The sequence below is a fragment of the Seriola lalandi genome, unplaced genomic scaffold, assembly GCF_002814215.2.
Source record: "Seriola lalandi dorsalis isolate HSWRI2012SDOR001 ecotype SW California unplaced genomic scaffold, Sedor1 jcf7180002053444, whole genome shotgun sequence".
Taxonomy (NCBI): Eukaryota; Metazoa; Chordata; class Actinopteri; order Carangiformes; family Carangidae; genus Seriola; species Seriola lalandi.
This window is the reverse complement of record NW_019523997.1, coordinates 342783-353717: the sequence shown is the minus strand read 5'-3', so window position 1 is coordinate 353717 and position 10935 is coordinate 342783.

Genomic DNA, 10935 nt, shown 5'->3' with positions numbered 1-10935 from the left:
GGTTGCAAGCAGGACAAAATCTAATTAAACAAGGCCACAATGCTCCCTGCCCCCAATGCTGTCCCATCAGCACTGGAAGAGTCACAGTCCCTGTGTACACTGTGGTACGAAGTACGAATCCTTTTGTTTTCTGTAACTCAGACACAAGGATCAGTCCTCCCACACGTGTGACCCATTTTTCAGACATCCTGTAGGCAATGAGCCACACCTCCGGCAGCCTCGTCTGATTTTTCATCACAGTTCACAGCACTTTTTTAATGGTCCTGTATAGTAAAACCATTCCAGTGCTCATTGACTCTTTGTCATTGTGGTAAGATCATCTTTAGTCATGAAGGTAAATTGGAAATGGATCAATGCAGAGTGAAGCACTGACAGGGAGAGGAGAGGGTCGAGTCTTGTGTCCTTTTCCTTTTCAATACAATGTCCTTTCCTGTCCGGAGACCCTTGTTGGAGCTGATCTGTGATCATCCAATGCTGCTCACAGATGCTGGATTGTGAGATGTAATATGGAATATATTCTTAAGAAAACATTTGCCATTATTGTTACATACTGTGAATTGTCATTGTCTGAGAATAATAATAACATTTAACTGTCATATAGTTACACACAGTAACTACAGTTCTATGAAATATAATCTAATAACTGTGGTGTCTGGATTCTGTGACAAAAGCGCAGATACTGTAATTATAGGGCTATTCCTTATTATGCAAATGACATCAATAACACTATGTAAATAATACAAATGACCTGAGACAGCATGACACATGAAAGCATAGGCAGATGGATGTAGCACAAGTAGTTACAAGTCACAAGTCATAGCATGTGGTGACGCTCATAACACGCTGCGTTAGTTTGCGCGTGTTAAAGCACCTGACTCTGGCTCGTCCACTGGTGAGAACCTGGCGATCATAAACAGGCTTTATATTTCCTCTGAGCTGCTTGTCGGATGGTCAGATAGCTTCGGAAACCCCCTCCCCACGCATATTTCCAACGTGTTGCGGGGGGGTCTCTGTGCAACCATTTCTGAAACTTTCTGAAACCATTCATCAGACATTCACATGCACATCACGCCATGATTGGCCAAGCTGTGCAGAGGTGAGAGAGGAGTCAGACGTTGTACTTCTCTCTCTAGCTCTTTTTTTTTTTTTTCATTTGTTACACAATATTTGTGGCACTTTCCGTGTCAACAACTGAGTGAAACACTATGAATGTCCTCCTTAAAAGACTACCTGAAAATGTGCACTTTTATCCCTGTTTTTAAAAGTATGTATATTTAAAACACACTGAAGATACAGATGGAGAGTGAAGAGGTGCCGGCCACCTTTGCACACTGCTGAGCTGAGGAGGCACTCTCTGTAGCACGGAGCCAGTGCGGGCACACTGAGCAGAGAAACAAGCAGGTAGATTGCTCTTCTTGCTCACCCACTTGACCTACATGGCAGCAATGATAGCTTTACTGTGAGAGCTCAGTGTCTATACACATGTCTCGGCTGGAAGAGAAATGGCCCCTCTAAGGGCAGTCAACTACTACTCATTTTCATTTGGAAAAGAGAAGCACAAGTCCTCACTGATGGCTGTAGCTCCAAGATCAGCAGCTACTGTGACCCCTTCTCTTATAAGGCCTATCTATGTCTGCATGTTTGCTTCCAAGACACTGAAATTAAATCCAGTGGGGGATGGCAATGATGACCAAGCTTGGACAATGCGAAATATGAACACCAGACCAGTTGAGTAAAGATGAGTGTCATTGACTGGGCTCATCCTGATTGGCTCAGTACAAATTACAGAGTGGTAATGGATAGCTAGTTTGCACAGACCTGTTTGAGAGCGAACTACAACTGCTGCTGTATCAACAGCAGACTTTTCATGTATATAATGTGACTTCATTCTTTTGTTCTGAGGTGGCTTGATTTTTTTATTTTATTTTCTATTTTCAAGCGAGGCGCAGTCAAACTGGATGAAACAGGGTGGTAATGGTTTGTGAAAAGCATATTTTCATGAGGCACTCTTGCAAGATCGTTTCATCATTGATCGCGATCATCTTTGGCCCTGAACATCAAATACAAAGAGTGGCAGAAAGACACACAAATAAGTTGATGTGCTAGGTCAACAACATAGACTTTGTTTGGCAACGTAATTATGCAGGGAAAAAAAACTTTAAAGTTTGTTTCTGGCATAATTCAAACCCCAAACTGTCCTTGGAAGACTGCAGAGAGCCTGGATGACAATAACAAAGTAATGCGTGCTGATAAGGAGCGGCAAAGAAGTAGAAGCCTGAAGGTCAGTCCTGGTTGTGCTGGGAGCTCCCAGAGCGCTGAGGATTCTGCTGACATCGGCCGTCTTTGTTCTGCGTAATTGGCTAAAAGACTGAGCAACTATATTTACACATCCCCTGAAGAACATTAATTACAGACTGAACGGGAAGAAGAAGTAGCATCACTTCACTGGTAGCTGCACATATGAATACATATCAAGGTTAGTAGATAATATACTGAATCTGGTAACATTTAAGATCACATAGGATTCAGACAGCTTATAGGTTAATAAACAATAAATAGGTTTAATAAACATGAATATTCACTGATGCATATGCGGTTGAGAATGATTCAGAATTAAATTTACGATTTAAGATATATGACAGCTGTCATAACAATATTACATTTTAAAGATGACAAATAAGGTTTTAGTCGTCTTCATCTAATTCCACACCTGGTTTACTAGATTGCCTCTTTACAATCTTTTATAAAGAAAAGGTCTAAGCTGTTGCATTCGGCTGTGGAATATATGGATGAAATACAAACAGCAGTAGGAAAGAAAGAGCAATCAAGAAAAAGCTAGTCCATGTCCTTTGGCCACGTTGTGTCATGGTCCACTGAGACTACTGCCAGAGAGAAAGTTATGCCTGAATTACTTTTTTTATCAACAGAATTAGGATAGAAATTTCATGAATACGTTGCCAAGTTGCTATGGCAATAAAATCTGTTCATAGAAGCTAAACCAGCATTTAACATGTTTTATGGTTATGTTAACCACTTAGTTAAGGTACAGGACAGATCATTCTCAGGGGGCGAAACCTGGTGTTCGGTCACCTGCAGTGCTGCAGTTTGCATTCCCACAATCAACTCTGAACATCTCCATAGGATGTGGATGCAGATCCTCAAAACATACTGTATTTGGCACAATGCATTTGTTGTACAAAAGCAAGGAGACAGGGCTGGCAGTGAGATGGCTGTATTTGAAATCATGCTAACAGAATGGCTGTAGGGATGTCTGTCAGTCAGTCAGTCAGTAACTTCAGTCCAGATCGAAGTATTTGGTTTATGACCAAATACCTGCAAAACTAATGATATTACCATCAGCCTTAGGTGTACTTTATGTTTGCTGCTAAATAGCAACAATGCTAACACACTAAACTTAGACGTTGACCATAGTTAACCCTGCTAGACATCAGCATGTATGCATTGCGTGACATGTTAACATGCTGATGTTAGCATTTAGCTCAAAGCTCCTAAGAACATTCACACGGAGACACTAACATGACTGTAGAGTCTTAATCTCTTTTCAACAGCAAGCCATTGACAGTAAGCAGTGATGAGTTATTTTTATGCAATCAAACTTAAATGTACTATAGGTAGTCTGGAAATATCTTGACCTGGATGTGTTGTTTATTAGCAGGAATACTATACCTAACTATTACAGGAGGGTCGGGTATATTAATAACATTTGCTTCAGTTGACATTACTATTCTTTGTATTTGAATGTGTGTTCAGCAAATACCCCATGAACCAATAAAGCTTGTTCAGGCTTTTATTATTACACTTTTAACAGTAACTAAAACTGACACACCCCTCCATATGTGTCCATCACATGGATGACTTGGCCAAATCAAGACCCCACCTTTTCCTGCTGTGCGCAGTTTGTATCCTGTGTTTTTGTGAACAAAACAAATTTTGTAGGAGTGTCCTGTAGCTGGGACTCTGTGCTCTCTGACATTCAGTCTCAAACAGCCATGTTGTTTTGGAAGGAATCGCATGCATTTCCACTACAGGGGATGCCTGTCGCGGACCTTGTTAACCACTTCCTTTTATTGTCTGTCACAGGAAGTGGATTTGGCCACTACATTGCAGAAGTTCAATGGCAGACTTTCAATTTTCCTAAGTTTGTGTGTGTGTGTGTTCGTATTTTGCAACTGATAGGCACAAATTACCCAACACATTCAGGAAACAGGAAAAACAAAACACATAAACAACAAGACCAAAAAGCAAACAAGCAAAATGTGACCGCTGTCATTGTAAACAGTAACTGCAGCTATTTATTATGTGCAATCAGAGCCGGTTTGCCAAAACACACCTCTCAGTAAGCAATACACTAATCATTTCTGCATCGCAGTGCAAAGGGGTAATACACTTCACAGCATAGCCCACAACAGCTTTAATCATTATCACAGTGAATTTTTCTATTATGCATTTAGAGAAGATCCTTCAGAGGTTACTTTGATAAGGCAGTTGATTAAGGATAGTGTTGTGTGGGAAATACAACGGGAGCACTTGACCAGAGAGCGAGGAAAGTAGCAAGGGAATCATGATGAAAGGCGGCAGGGATGCAAACAATCTGGATCATCAAGCTATTTGTCTGATTCTTCACACTGGAATTGTGATGAAATACTCCACAGAGGGGTGAGCAATAGAGCAGTTTGGATGATGTGACAATACTGTTTGCAGCAGAAAGACACCTGTGACTTATAAACATGAAAAGACAATTCATGGGTAAAACCTTAGCTTCTATGGGTACTTAAAAATCCATTCTGTAAAAGTGATTTATGACACTCTGAGACCCTAATCCTTCACTTTATGGCTCTCCTGTCGCAGGGAGAGATATACCTCTGCAGGTAAGGAATATTTAGAATTTTTCTGGGCTTTAGGAATTATTTGAGGCTGAGAGAAGTGGAAATGTGTAATTACAGGCGCACATAACCATGAACACAAGAGAGCAAGTGATAAATCATATTTCACAGGCATTGTTACATCTTGCCTGATGTTTGTCAAATTACATCATGCCACGCGTTTGCAAATCTTTGAGTTTATAATGTGTGACCAGTACGGCTTATTATTTGGAGTAACCAAGAGTGGTGATGCAATTGAATGCAACTGCCCAATTATTTCTCATGCAGCCTGATTTTGTACCCCTCTCATATTTGTCTTAATTCCACAGTGTTCTTTTGTTTGGGGTGTAAGGCATCAAACTCACACCTGAAACCTATCAACACAGGTGACAATCACAGTGTTCATATTTATTTGATTTCATTTTATCAGAATTTATCTGAATATGGATCATGTGATTATATAACACCAAATACTGGTTGAAGGAGACAAAAAAAAAGAACTGACAAAGGGTACAAGCTCAAGCATAAGGGAAGAAGAAAAACAGTTCTTGCTGAGGAGGATGGGGAGTTGGCTGATGTAATTGAGATAGAATGAGATGGTATCAGCACTGGGGTCGCCATGAATAAATAGAGGGAGGGTAAAGAGGACAAGTGAGTGTGTGAAGGAGAAAAAAAGCCAAGCCTTTGCATGTGTGTGTATGTGTGTGTGGAAGCATTCTCCTATATGCCTTTGAGCATATGTTTTGCTTGCATGCACGTCCATGTCCGTTCGCGTGTGTGTGTGTGAGGATCACCGTTGTGATGGGGGGAGGGAAAGCCTTCGTTTTAAGCCCTGGAACTGACTGACTGACTGGTGCTTTCCCCCGTGGAGCGTTGGCTGTGTTGGTTCTGCATGGAATAAAGACCTCGCTCCTGGGGAATACCCCGGGGACTGTTACCTACACAAAACAACATCACGACGTCATCCTCTTTTTGTCTCGCCCACACGTCTGTCTCCCAAATGTATTTACTCAAAATCAATGCTCTCATGCACACACTTGTCACTGACACACCATCCACATCAACAGCTAGTAAATAATATAAACTGAGAGCTGAAGGGGGTGATCATGAGAGATATACTTCATGAATATGAAAAGAAGATGCTCATCATCAAGTATGGGCAAATAAATAATTTTCCTCAACATGTTTGGAGTACCAGGGTGGTTGGGTTTACACATCTTCTCGATGTAAACAGTGTCAGGTAGTTTATCACAAACACGTAGACCACTCAGTTGACTTTTGAAACTCCTTTGCAACACATAAATTAGCTTAAAGATCACAATGCTTACCAAACAGATGTGTGACATTCGGGAAAACATATTGTAACATATGGCCTTCATCGCACTTGGGTTGGGATGGGTGGGACCACTGCCCGGTTCTGACAGTGCAGATTCAGACCCTTTATACACCAAAATTAGAGCTTATAAGCAGGTTTGATATACGCAGGTAAACCCGCTAAAAAACACGATTGACTCCTTTTACACTGCCAGCTGAGTTGGCCTCTCTATTCGGAGAGGACACACACACACACACACACACACAGCTGTAGGGAGCAATGTGGTTTCATGCAATTAAAAAGTACATACACATACGCAGACGCAGGGGAGAAAGCGTGAGCTGCTAGCTGCCATGCAGACTAGTAAAATGGATCCATCGTGTCGTCCTGGGTTGGTGCTCGTGTGAGTGTTGGAGCCTCCGTGCGAGACGTGATTGTGTGTTTTTGAAACTTATTGTGGGGCTGGCAGGTGACAGGTCTGTTTGCAGTGTTTGTGCTCTGAGGGGGCGAAATTAGCATGCTCGCATGGGTATTGTGTTTACATCACTGCCGAGTGGAACCAGAGCCGAAAAGTACCTGTGACTACTGCTGAGTCATTTGATCTGTGAATGAATGCATTTTTTGAGCAATGTAAAAAGGGCTTTAGTTACTGTTCCCTCCCCAAATAAGTAAAAAATTAAAAGTCTTTAAGAATGAGTAGTGGCTTGCACCTCGGGCCACATATTTTGTCTGAACCCAACCCATGTGCGAGAGAGTAGTAACCAAGCCTGACGCGAACCCAACAGCATTCTGTTTTTCATGTCCTAACCCGACATGAGCCTGACACTGTTAATGTCTGCTGAAGCACTGAGTTAGCATAACTCTGTCACAGAGCTGTTGTTACAATGGTCACAACTTGCCTGGCCTATGTGACCGAACCTGACCTGAATCGGAACATCATTATACATTTTTGACCCGACCGAGCTGGAGACACTACAGATGGTATCTAAGCATGATTTTGCATGATATTTGGTCACTTGCTATGTTTTCAATACACATGTAGACATGTTACCGCTAATAGCATCATACATCATAGATGGTGTGAAAGAAAGGAGATTTTGTCATACAAAAATCAACACTTTTATAGTAGAGGTAAATTTGGAAAGAGCGTTGACTAAACATTTGAGAAGATTGATACTATTCTTGTGTCTGTACATTATGAAGCTGGAGCCATGAAATGGTTAATTTAGAAATGTAATGGCCAATAGCTAGCCAGGGAGTTACGTGCTTCTTTTGTATACTGACTCTAAGAAAACACTAAAGGCACTCCAAACACATTACACTTCTTTTACAAGGTAAAAAATCAATCAAAGAAATATCTTTTTATCAGTCACTGATTTCTCTTGCAACCAAATTTTTACATCAAGTGAGATAATCAGCTTTAAAGCCCTAACAAAGCGATCTGACAGTCAGCTGGCTGGCACTGTTGGGGTGAGCATCTGTGGCAGACTGTTACCTGTAGCTTTTGCGGTGTCTCCTGGTGTGGTGACTAAACTAATCGGCTAGTCAGAAATGTTGTATCATGTGAATCATTAGTTGGATCTGTGTAGATTAGGCAGATGCAGGAAAAGTGGGTAGACCAGAAAATATATTTAACAGGGACCAAACAGATAAACACTTTTATATACAGATAAGCAATGCAACAAATGTAATGCACACAGGGTGTCTAGCTGTAGCTGATTTGCAGCCCCCATCCCTGGTCTAATGCAGTCAATCCATACTTATACATTTTCATTTTAAAACAGTGTTTTACAACGAAAACAATCTCCATCCGCACTAACATGCCACATGGCCATTCTGATTGATGCTGTTTGTTTTCTTCACTTCCAGAAAAAAGGTCACATGATAGAAATGTGACAAAGCAGGGAAGGATTCAATGTGACTGATAAGACCCAAGAAGGAAGTTAACATTGGCATTTGAGTCGTTGTTTCCAAAAGTCTCAATTTCTGCCCAACCAGACTAAAATACAACCACTACTGAAACTAAAACCGGGCCATCAGCGTTTGTTAAAGTTCTTCTTCAGTTTTAGGTGCTCGAAATGAAAAAAAAAGTGATGCATTTTTAAATCAAACGTAAGTAGTTTGTGTATGTAGCTTCAGGCACTCAACATAAAAATCCACCACAACATAACAAAATGGATCCAACAACACAAGGTGCACCACCATATTTTTTCAATGTCAGCTTTTCCCTGGTGACCAATAATATGCACGCACATGCTTGAACATATATGCGTACAGCCGTCCACAAACACACAAACTTGCTCAGAACAGATACAGACATGTATGCCTTGATTCCAAGCATGTCCTGGCTAGTGTCCCTGGAAGCAGCATTTGGAGAGCCTGGGGACTGAATGAGGCCTTTTGAGTCCTGGCTGGTGAGGGGCAGGTCCATTGTTAAGGACAGCTGGGCCTCTTGTTTTTTGCTCTCTCTCTGGGGGCAATGGGCACCCAATATGAGGAGATTGGGTTTCTACCACCCACTCCTTCCCAGCCCCCCATGCATCTGCAGCAGCATTGACTGTGACTGTCTACCCTTCTCTCTGAGCCGACTTCTGGACTGTTGCTTGCTATTTCACTTAAATCTGGATACAGGAGGGATACATGTAGCCAATAACTATTTTCATGAGGAAATTTAGACATGAATAATACACATACAAAAACCTGTTTTGTATAGAACTCTGTAATAAATAATAGACTATGGAATTAAGTATGCATTTCTAGCTGTAAACATTCAAATTATGTTGAAGTTAAAAAATGCTTGTGCAGCAATATCATCCCCTTGTATATTACATGAAGGTAGAGCAGTCATCTGTTTAATAGCACAGGTTGTAAAGCTAATCAGCTGTTGTGTGGGATCATGTCTCAATGGCTTTTCAAACAACAAACACAGCTCCAAGCTCATTCTTGTCGCCACATCTTGTCCTTCTGTGTCTCCATCCCCCATTCCTCCACCCCTCTCCTTTTTCCCACACTCTCCTCCTTCCTTTCCTGCCCGAGGGAGCACTGTGATTGGGTGAATAGAGCTGCTCTCTGTGGAGCGTGCTCCGTCTGTCACTATCCTTGTGGCAGGAGATTGGAATGGAATAAAGCTCCCAAACTGGGCTATTAAAGGCTATTTCCATCCCTGCACGTCTGTTTCTGTGGGCTCATGCTCCAAATATAGATCTGGCACCAGTGACACTAATGAAACATGTCCCCCTTTTCACTGGTTTAAATCTACTTATGTAATCTCTTCCCTCGCATGAACAGGAGCTGGACATACCTTACCATCTGGGCCTGATCCTGCAGTTATCTTCTCCTGTCATTGCTATTTTACAAACTCAGGCCTGTGTATTTTTGTGTTTTTCATGCAGTTTTTAGAGGTCAGGTGCGCCAATGGTAGTGCGGGTGTAGGAGCAATGTGTTCCCATTTGGATGTTGAGCACAAATCCAAGAAAAACATACTGGGTGTGACCTACAAGTTCCAGCCAGTATCCTGTCATTCCAGTGCACAATGCAGGGAGGGAGGTGACAAATCCCTAAGCCACTTTGTGTCCGACACAGACACAAATAGAGTGGCGTTCCATGTGACAGATGCTTCTCACACAGGCCCGTGTGAAAAATCAATGACAGTTCAATTCACCTGATGTTTGTTTCTCTAAAAAATAAATAAGCAAAATTAATAAAATAAAGCAGTTGGAGCAAAAAGTCTGTATTCACTGGAATTCATCAGTAAGCAGTAATGTCACCGACACCCCACAGACACAACCATAGAAGGGTTTGTTTGTGTGACCTGTTTTTGCAGTTAAAGCACTTGAGGAAAGAATTTAACAAGCCTTCTTAAAAACCAAGTAGATTTTATGGTGTTAAGGATGTAAAATTAGGCTGTAAATGCATTTCATCTACATGGAGGACAGATACACATAGCTCCTACAATATGCTGATGTGTTACCTTTGGAGCTGAATCATAACTACAGTGTCTCAGCAGTATGTCTTAATAAAGGAGCAATAATTGATAGCAAATAATAGGTGACTTATATGAATAGAGCGCCTTTCTCAGTTTCTCCACAGCTACACGCGAGTGCGCGTGGCAGCATTCTTCTCTCTCTCCTGTGTGTTTGCTGAATAGAGGTACTATGGGTCAGTGGAGCAGCTGGTGACTGGGAGGAAGAACTTAACCAGGCCTCCTTTGTGGATCAGCTGTCTCTTGCCGAGCTTTGTCATTCCAAATTGGGTCCCTTACATCCAGAGCCTGGGGAGGTTTTGACATGTAAATGGAGGACTGAGAGCTCCAAAGCCCTACGATTACTCACTAAAATGCTACAGGGGCCAAAAACGGTTCCCTGAGATGCACCGCTGGGGGGGCAGGGAAGGGAACACACGCAGCCTCGCCACAGACTGAAGTGTGCCTCACAGTCTGGAATTATGTTAATGATTGAGCTTCCGTCTGGACACCAAACTGTTTCCACCCTAATAGAATTAATTACGGACGATATTGGTAGTTACTATGTGGGCAGTCACAGTCAAACATGTAAACTCTGTAAACCCCACTGTGACGCTGTATGTGATACTGGGCTATACAATAGACTTGATTTTCTATAATATCGTATTTATCTGTTAATTAAATTAATAGGACAATAGTGACATAGGACAAAAATGCAACAGATGTCGCAATTGGTCTAATCCAATTTGCAGCCTCTGTTCGCTCTTAGTTTAAAT